The sequence below is a fragment of the Theropithecus gelada genome, chromosome 1, assembly GCF_003255815.1.
Source record: "Theropithecus gelada isolate Dixy chromosome 1, Tgel_1.0, whole genome shotgun sequence".
Classification (NCBI taxonomy): Eukaryota; Metazoa; Chordata; class Mammalia; order Primates; family Cercopithecidae; genus Theropithecus; species Theropithecus gelada.
Genome location: NC_037668.1, coordinates 221,024,850 through 221,033,884, shown reverse-complemented (window position 1 = coordinate 221,033,884; position 9,035 = coordinate 221,024,850).

Below are 9,035 nucleotides of genomic sequence, written 5' to 3'. Positions count from 1 at the left end.
GTTACATTTGCAGGCTGGCTGCCAGTGCTTAGATTTATCATGCTGAAAATGGACCATTTAAAATGTTTTCTCACAAGTCTTGCATGTACAAACATGGAAGGCAACATTCACATTCAGAAGCACAAAAAGCAAACAAACTGGGATCAACAATGCTTCATAGATTCAGTAGAGAATTGAGTTTACAGGGCAAACCACTGCTCTAAATTGGAAAGATAGAGAGACACTTTCAGACAATCATAACTTACTTGATCAGAAAACTATAATAAACCTCTGTGGGAAACAGTACAAGTGAAAGAAAATCTAAATTCTAATTGGTGAGTTGCTTAAGTTTGAGAGTTAAAATCTCCAGAGTATCCATTCTCAGGGGTCCTCACAGATGGATGAGTTCTTCTCCAGAAACACTCTCAACCCTGTCCTCATGAAGAACACAGCATTGCCTCCTGCTTCCAGCAGGAGAAAAGTAACAATTTTCAAATATGTCCAGATAATTCTGTTCTTAAAGTTCCAGCCTTCAAAAACAAACAAACAAAAACAAACAAAAAAACCAACCACCTGTTTCTCAAAAGCCAAACTAACTGACATTTTACCAGAGCCAAAACTCTTGGGTTAATGGAAATACCTAACTCTGTCTCCCTCTAACATTCTTGAGCCAACTAATGTCAGTAAAATTGACAAGTACTTATGAAAGTCATAATCCAGGGAGACACAGACTTCCCACAAAGGAGGCCAAATTATAGGTCAGTAGACCATGTCCCGTCACCTTCTACCTTAACACAACATCAACAACAGCAGAACACATACATAATCAAAGCAGAACCCATCTTAAAAGCTATATGCCTCAGACGTTGTTTAAGAAGCCTCTAAGGGTACAGCAGTAAATTGGATAACATTGATGAGGTGAACCAACGTCTATAAACACACAATATACAGAAACTGAATAATAAAGAAAAAATCTAAACAGACCAACAGTTGTGGGAGATTAATGGAGTAATTAAATGCTTCCCAACAAATAGAAACCTATGACCAAATAGTTTGACTGCTAAAATCTATCATGTGTTTAAATAAGAATTATCATGAAAGAAACCTATGACCAAATAGTTTGACTGCTAAAATCTATCATGTGTTTAAATAAGAATTATCATGAATCCTCCTCAAGCTCTTCCAAAAAAACTGAAGAGAGGGGAACACTTCCAGACTTATTCTATGAGGCCAAAACTGTGTTGATGCCAGAAATGGACAAAGACAATACAAAAAAAAAATGTTGACAAATGTCCTTTATAAATATTGGTGCAAAAATCCTCAAATACATACTAGCAAATCATATTTGGCAGCATATACAAGAATTACAAAACATGACTAAGTGAAATTTACCCCTAAAATGAAAGAATAGTTCAACATACAAAAACAACCAATTTAAACAGCACATTAGCAATATGCCCAAAACATTACAACAATCTCAATTAAACCCTTAAACAAGTGGAACTAATAAATGAATTCAGCAAAGTTGCAGAATACATAATCATATGCAGAAATCAATTACACTTGTATACAATAATAACAAATAATCTGAAAAGAAAATTAAGAAAACAATTTATTGAGCAATAGCATAAAAAATAAAATACTTAGAAATTAGCCAAGGCCGGGCGCGGTGGCTCAAGCCTGTAATCCCAGCACTTTGGGAGGCCGAGACGGGTGGATCACAAGGTCAGGAGATCGAGACCATCCTGGCTAACCCGGTGAAACCCCGTCTCTACTAAAAAATACAAAAAACTAGCCGGGTGAGGTGGCAGGCACCTGTAATCCCAGCTACTCGGGAGGCTGAGGCAGGAGAATGGCGTAAACCCGGGAGGCGGAGCTTGCAGTGAGCTGAGATCCGGCCACTGCACTCTAGCCTGGGCGACAGAGCGAGACTCCGTCTCAACAAAAAAAAAAAAAAAAAAAAAAAAAAAAAGAAATTAGCCAAAAGGCAAGAAACCTGTACAATGAAAACACAAAATATCACTGAGAGAAATTTTTAAAAATACAAATAAGTGGACACATGCCTTGTGTTCATGAGATGGACAACTTAATATTGGCAAGATGTTGATACTACCCAAATTGTCTACAAATTCAATGCAATCCCTATAAAAATCCCAAAGTCTTGTTTCACAGAAACAGAAAGCACCATTATACAATTTATATGGAATCTCAGGAAATTCCGAATAGCCACAAATAATTTCAAAAGAGCTAAGCTGGAAGTCACACTCTTCCTGATTGTAAAACTTGCTCAGACTTACAGTAACAAAAAGGCTGGTATCAGCATAAAGACAGAAATACATACAAATGGAGCAGAACAGAGAGCCCAGAATATACCCTCACATGCATAATAAAGTAAGTTTTAACAAGGTTCCAGTATTACACCATGAAAAAAGGAAGTCTTTGGAAAAAATGGCATGGGGGAAAATAAATATTTACCATTTAGAAGTATGCAGTTGAACCCTAAACTTCACCACATACAAATGAAATCAAAATGGATTAAAGACTCAACAGCAAAAGTTAAAATTAACAACTCTTAGAAGAAAATATAGGGCAAAATTTTACAATATTGAATTTTACAATGATTTCTTGGATATGACACAAGAAGCATGGAAAAGAACAATAAAACCAAAATTTGACATCATCAAATCAAAAACATTCATCCCCTAGGGGACATTGTCAATAGAGTGAAAAGGCAACCCATATAATTTTAGAAAATATTTACAAATCATATATCTGGCAACGTGTTGATTTTCAAAACTCGCAATGAAAAGGCATTTAACAAAATTTAACACCCTTTTACAATAAAACACACCTCAATAATTTAGGAATAAAAGATATCTTCTTCAAGATGCCATAAGGCATCTTTAAAAACCCCATACGTAACATTGTACTTGATGATAAAAGACTGCTTTATCCCTGAAATCAGAAACAAACAAGAATTTCTGCTCCTGCCACTTCTACTCAACAAGGGAAGGGAGGTGCTATCAGGTAAATTAGGCAAAAAAAAAAAAAAAAAAAAAAAAAAAAAAAAAAAAAAAAAAAAAAAAAAAAAAAAAAAAAAAAAAAAAAAAAATGAAGAAAAAAAAAAAAAAAAAAAAAAAAAGAAGAAGAAGAAAATCATGTTCAAAAAAGGAAAGNATATATATATATATGCCAGTTTTATTAAAGGACAAACATACATAGTTCCCCAGACACAGATTACACAGACTTTGTTACTCACTAACCTTCAGAGACAATCACTCAAAGACACCAATAGATGCTCAGATAGACACACACAACCCAGGCCTCTGCTTTCTTTAACACTATTCTCATTTAACAGTAACTACCATCTGATACACGTGTATTCTCCCTATAGCTCTCATTTCCTCTTTTCCAGAATGTCCACTTTAAGTGGACAAAGAGAGTGGGTCCATTTTATTCACCTCAAAACCTACTAGAAGATCTGTTACACAGGAGATAGTTTATACTTAATAAATCACTGGACACACACGTGCGTAAGCACACACACACACAAATGGGTTTTACACAAACTTCCTCACAGGCTCACATCCACTTGATTTTTTACACAGTGAATTATTCTCAACCCATGCGGCAGAGAGCTGTCTCTTGGACTCCAAACCAATTCCCAAAGGTTAGTTTACCAAAATGAGTTGAAAATGTGTATCCACACAAAAACCTTCACGGGGGCCGGGTGCGGTGGGTGGCTTATGCCTGTAATCCCAACATTTTGGGAGGCTGAGGCGGGTGGATCACCTGAGGCGAGGAGTTCGAGAACAGCCTGGCCAACATGGTGAAACCCCATTTCTACTGAAAACACAAAATTAGCCAGGCGTGGTGGCTCATGTCTGTACTCTCAGCTACTTGGGAGGCTGAGGCAGGAGAATTGCTTGAACCCAGGAGGTGGAGGTTGCAGTGAGCTGAGATCACGCCATTGCACTCCAGCCTGGGCAACAAGAGCGAAACTCCATCTCATATATATATATATATATATATATATATATATATATATATATGTATGAGATATCTATATATATAGAGAGATATAGATATATCACAGAGATATTCTTAGAAACATTCATAATTTAAAACCTGACAGCAACTAAGATGAAAATGTGTTAGAGTTACAAAATTAAAATACAAAAATCAATTCCACTTTTATACACTTGAAAAGAAATATCTAAAAATGAAATTAAGAAAAAAAGTCATTTATAATAGCATCCAAAGAATAAATACATAGGAATACATTTAACGGTAGAAGTACGAAACATAGACTCAGAAAACTACATACCTTGTTGAAAGAAGCTAAAGCTGTAAATCAGTGGAAAACAATCCCACATTTATGGATTAGTAGGCTTAATATTATTAAGATGGCAATAACTCTTCAAAATATCTACAGATTCAATACAATCCCTATCAGAATTCCAGGTGACTACCTTGTGAAATTTTAAAGTTGATGCTGAAATTTACATATGAAATTACAAAAAACTCAGAATATCCCAACAATCTTAAAAAAGAGCAAAGTAGAGGGACTCAAACTTCGCAATTTCAAAATGTGCATCAAAGCAACAAAAAACAAGATAATGTAGTTAGTAAAGGCACAAGGAAAAGTTGTTTAGATAAATGATACACGATAGAAAGTCCAGAGAGAGTGACATCAGCAAAATGGCAGAGTGAGCTACTCCATACACCTGTCACTGCACAGAAACATAAAAAAAAGCACGACTATCAGCAACAACTTTGTCAATACTCTTGAAAACTATCAAAGGTTTACAGTGATCATGTGAATGCAGAATCAAGGAAAACAAAGAAATTGGAGAAAAGTACTGTAGAGTTTTTACTTGTCTTTGCCCAAACCCTCCCTTTCTCAGGGCCAGTCTTAGGCAGCAGCTTGGGTTCCCTATGCAAGAGTCTGGTTTCAGAGGGAGAAAAACAGATCTTATTTGCAAATTATTGCATTTGTATGTTACAATTTCTCTGTGTGCTGAAGAATTGAGAAAGCCCCTTGCCTGCCCAAGAAATACACATTTTCAGAAAAGACTAGAGAAGACTCATTTGCAGCAGTGGTTGATCTCTGGGCTTAGTTCAGTGGGAAGGGAAGGCTGAAGCAGAGTTTTAAACAGCTGAAGTGTGAAAGAAATACCCCTTCACAGAACCGTTTACACAAACCAGAAGAGGTAAGGCTTTTCTCTATTTCTTCTTCTCTTTTCTCATTCAAGGAGATATGTGTCAAAACACTACTGAACACAAGCAAAAAAAAGATCAGACTTTAGTGACTATATACGAGTAATGCAGTCCCTCCAAAATATTTTGGAAAAGTCACTTTAAAAAGTAGACAACTACATTCTTCCACAAACAAGAATAGCAAATACTAGAGAAGAGGGAATAATTTCCTGAGTTATCTCATTAAAATATTTAAATGTTCATTCTTCAACTACTAAAATTACAAAGCATATGAAGAAACAAGAAAATGTGACTGAGGAATGAAAAAGATTATTTGAGCTAAACCATTTCTGAAAAACCCCAGACGGACTTACTAGACAAAGACTTGAAGTCAATGTATTAAATCTTTAGTATGTATATGCCTAAAACAGAAGATCAAAATACATGAGGCAAAAACTTCTAAAACTGTTAAAAAATTAAATATTTACAATGATAGTGGCAGACACCAACACACCTCTATCAGTAATTGACAGATCAAGGAGGCAGAAAATTAGTAACAATATAGTTTAACACCACAGTATCAATCAACTGAATTTAATTAGTATTTGCAGAATACTTTAACCAACAACAGCCAAGTACACATTCTCATAGAAAATCAATGAATATTCACCAGAAGAGACCACACTCTGAGCCATAAAATGCATCTTAACAAATTAAAAGACTAGTTAACATATAAAGTATGCCCAAAAAACATATTAAAATTAAACTAGAAAGCAATAACAGAAACAGTTGTAAAGCCCTTAAATAATTGTAGACAAAACAACAAAGTTCTAAATAACACAAGAGTCAAAGAAAAATCTCTAGAGTAATTTAAATATTTTGAAAGAAATAAAATAAAACTATATCATATGAAAATTTGTGGAATACAGCACAAGCAGTGCATAGAGGGAAATTTAGTGCACTGAATGCATATACTCGAAAGGCTGAAAGATCTAAAATCTGTAACCTAACCTCCCACATTAGGAAACTAGAGAAAGAAAGTAAATCTAAATCAAGCACAGAAAATAACAATGAGAGAAGACATCAATGAAAATGCAAACAGGAAATCAATGGAGAAAATCAACATACAAAATGCTGGTTTTTCATAAACATTGATAAAATTAATAAGCCTATAGTGAGGCTAGAAAAATAGAAAAAGCATAGAAATGACTAATTAGAAATAAAAGAGGGGCCATCACTACTAATCTCATGGACATCAAAAGGCCAGTTTCATAACCAGAAAGTTGATAACTTAGTTGAAAAAAACCAGTTCTTTGAAAGATACAATCTCCCAAAAGTCACACATGGAGAGATAAACAATATGACTAGGTCTATATGTATTAAAGAAATCGAATCAATAACTAATAATTGCTTACATAAGAAAAAGAGGTCCAGATGGTCTCACTGGTGAATTGTGCCAAACAGTGAAAAAAGAAAACAGAAAAACTGACACCAATAAGCCACAATCTCTTCCAAAAAATGGAAGTAGGGTAAATACTTTCTAAATTCACTCTATGAGGTCAACATTACCCTACTACCAAACTGCATGGATACATTACAAAAAAAGAAAATTATAGACAAAGAAGTCTCATGATCATAGTTGCAAAGATTCTCAACAAATACAAGCAAAGTGAATCTAAAAATGTATTAAAAATTATACACCACAACCCACATGGGAATTACCACAGATGGAAAAGGCTGATTCAAAAAGGCATTCAGAAGTCAAGTAATGTAAACCATCACATCAGAAAACTAAACAACAAAAATTATTATATTAATAGTTGTAGAAAAACCATAGGCAAAAAAAGGGAAAATATATTGAAATTAAGGAAAAAGAAATTAAACTGTCTTTGCTTTCAGATGATATGATTGTCTATGTAGATGATTCCAAATAATGAAGAAAGAACTGCTGGAATTAGTAAAAGATAATAAAAAGGTTGTAGAATATGAGGTTAATATACAAAAGTCAACCATTTTCTGTACATTAATAAAGAACAATTGGATTTGAAATTACAAACACAATACCATTTTTATAGCACCAAGAAAACAGACAAAATATATATATATATACACATATATATGACAAAGATCTTCATGACAAAAACTACAAGTTTCTAATGAAAAAATCAAAGATTTAAATAAATGGAGAGATGTTCCATGTTATGGAAAAGAAACCTCAATATTGTTAAGATGTTGGTTTGCCCCAATTTGAATTATATATTCAAAACAATCCCAATAAAACTCTTTATAAGTTATGTAGTCAATAATGAAAAATTGACCCTGAAAATTATATGGAAAAGCAAATGACCCAGAATGGTTAACAGAACAAGGAAGAGTAAATTTCCAGTACTCACACTACATGACTTTAAGATTCATTATAAAATTATAGTAATCAAGACAGTGTGGTATTTGGGAAAGAATAGACAAATAGGTCAATAGAACAGAATAGAAAATTCAGAAATAAACCCACAAAATTCAGTCAACTGATCTCTGACAAAGGAGTAAAGGAAATTTAATGAAAACTGGTTTTTTTCAACAAATATGGCTTGACAACTACACGTCTATACGCAAAGAAATAAATGAGACAAAGACCTTGCCATTTTCACAGAGTTAATTCAAAATGAATCAAAAACTTAAACATGAAATGCAAAATTTGAAACTTCCAGAAGATAAGGCAACAGAAACTCTAGGACACCTTGGGTTTGACAATAAGGTTTCAGATGCAACACCAGAAGCATGATTCTGGAATGACAAAATTGATGAATTGGACTTTAATCTTGTTTTGCAAAAGATAATGTTAAGACAATGAAAAGACAAGCTGCTGAATGAAATGAAATAATTGCAAAAACATAGTTAATAAAGAACTGTTAGTGAAAATATATAAAGAAGTCTGAACAACCCAGATGCCAGTCACAAGCCCTGTGGGACCATCGACACTTCTGAGCTACTGCCTATAAATTGGCCAGTTTATAGGCAGTTAAAAATCTAAGGGAAATTTTAAGACATACTCAGATACTTTGCTGAATTGCAGCAGGAGAAAATGTCTTATCAGCAGACCTATCTTTACGTCACTTGCTTTCAGAATAAGAGGCTATTTCAGGCACAGCAGTTTTAGTCTGTGTTAAAAATCGTAAGCGGCCTAAAAATACCCAAAAATGATGAAAAGAATTTGCAGATATATGGAATACATTATATGTTTTCAAAGTCTCCTGTGATGAAAAATAAATAATGTGTTGTTTGGCTTTGATTTCCTGAACTCATTCCTCAGCTATTTTCCAAAATATTCCATATCCTTCCGACATGCTTCTGCAGTTCCTTGAGGGGTGATGCCAATGATAAACAGTACCATATGGGCACAAATATCAAAGAATTCTGCTTCGACAGCAGAAGTATAACTCTCTAGAACCTTGTTGCATGAGTAGTATGGTCTATGGAGGTACACAGGCTTTGGAGTTACAGTTGATTGTGTATCCCAGCCCAGCTGCTTAGTAGCTGTGGGGTTTTGGAAGTTTCTTGACTAGGAACACTTATATAAACCTCATCTGCAAGAAAAGGCATAATGATACTGATTGCAAAAATTCTTCATTCCTCCCTGTATACACGTACTTTGCAAAGTGCTTTTATAGCTGCTCCCTTCGAAAAGCAAAATCTGTATTTCAAAATGTTTAGAGTCTTACTTGCTCTGGTCAACAGAAAACTGAACATATAACAGTGTGCTAGTTTGGGACCTAGGCGCAAAACTTGAGTGCTTTTGTTTTTCTTTCAGAATCCTGTTATCTCTGTGATAATAAGCATATGTTAACTTGCTGGGAGATGAG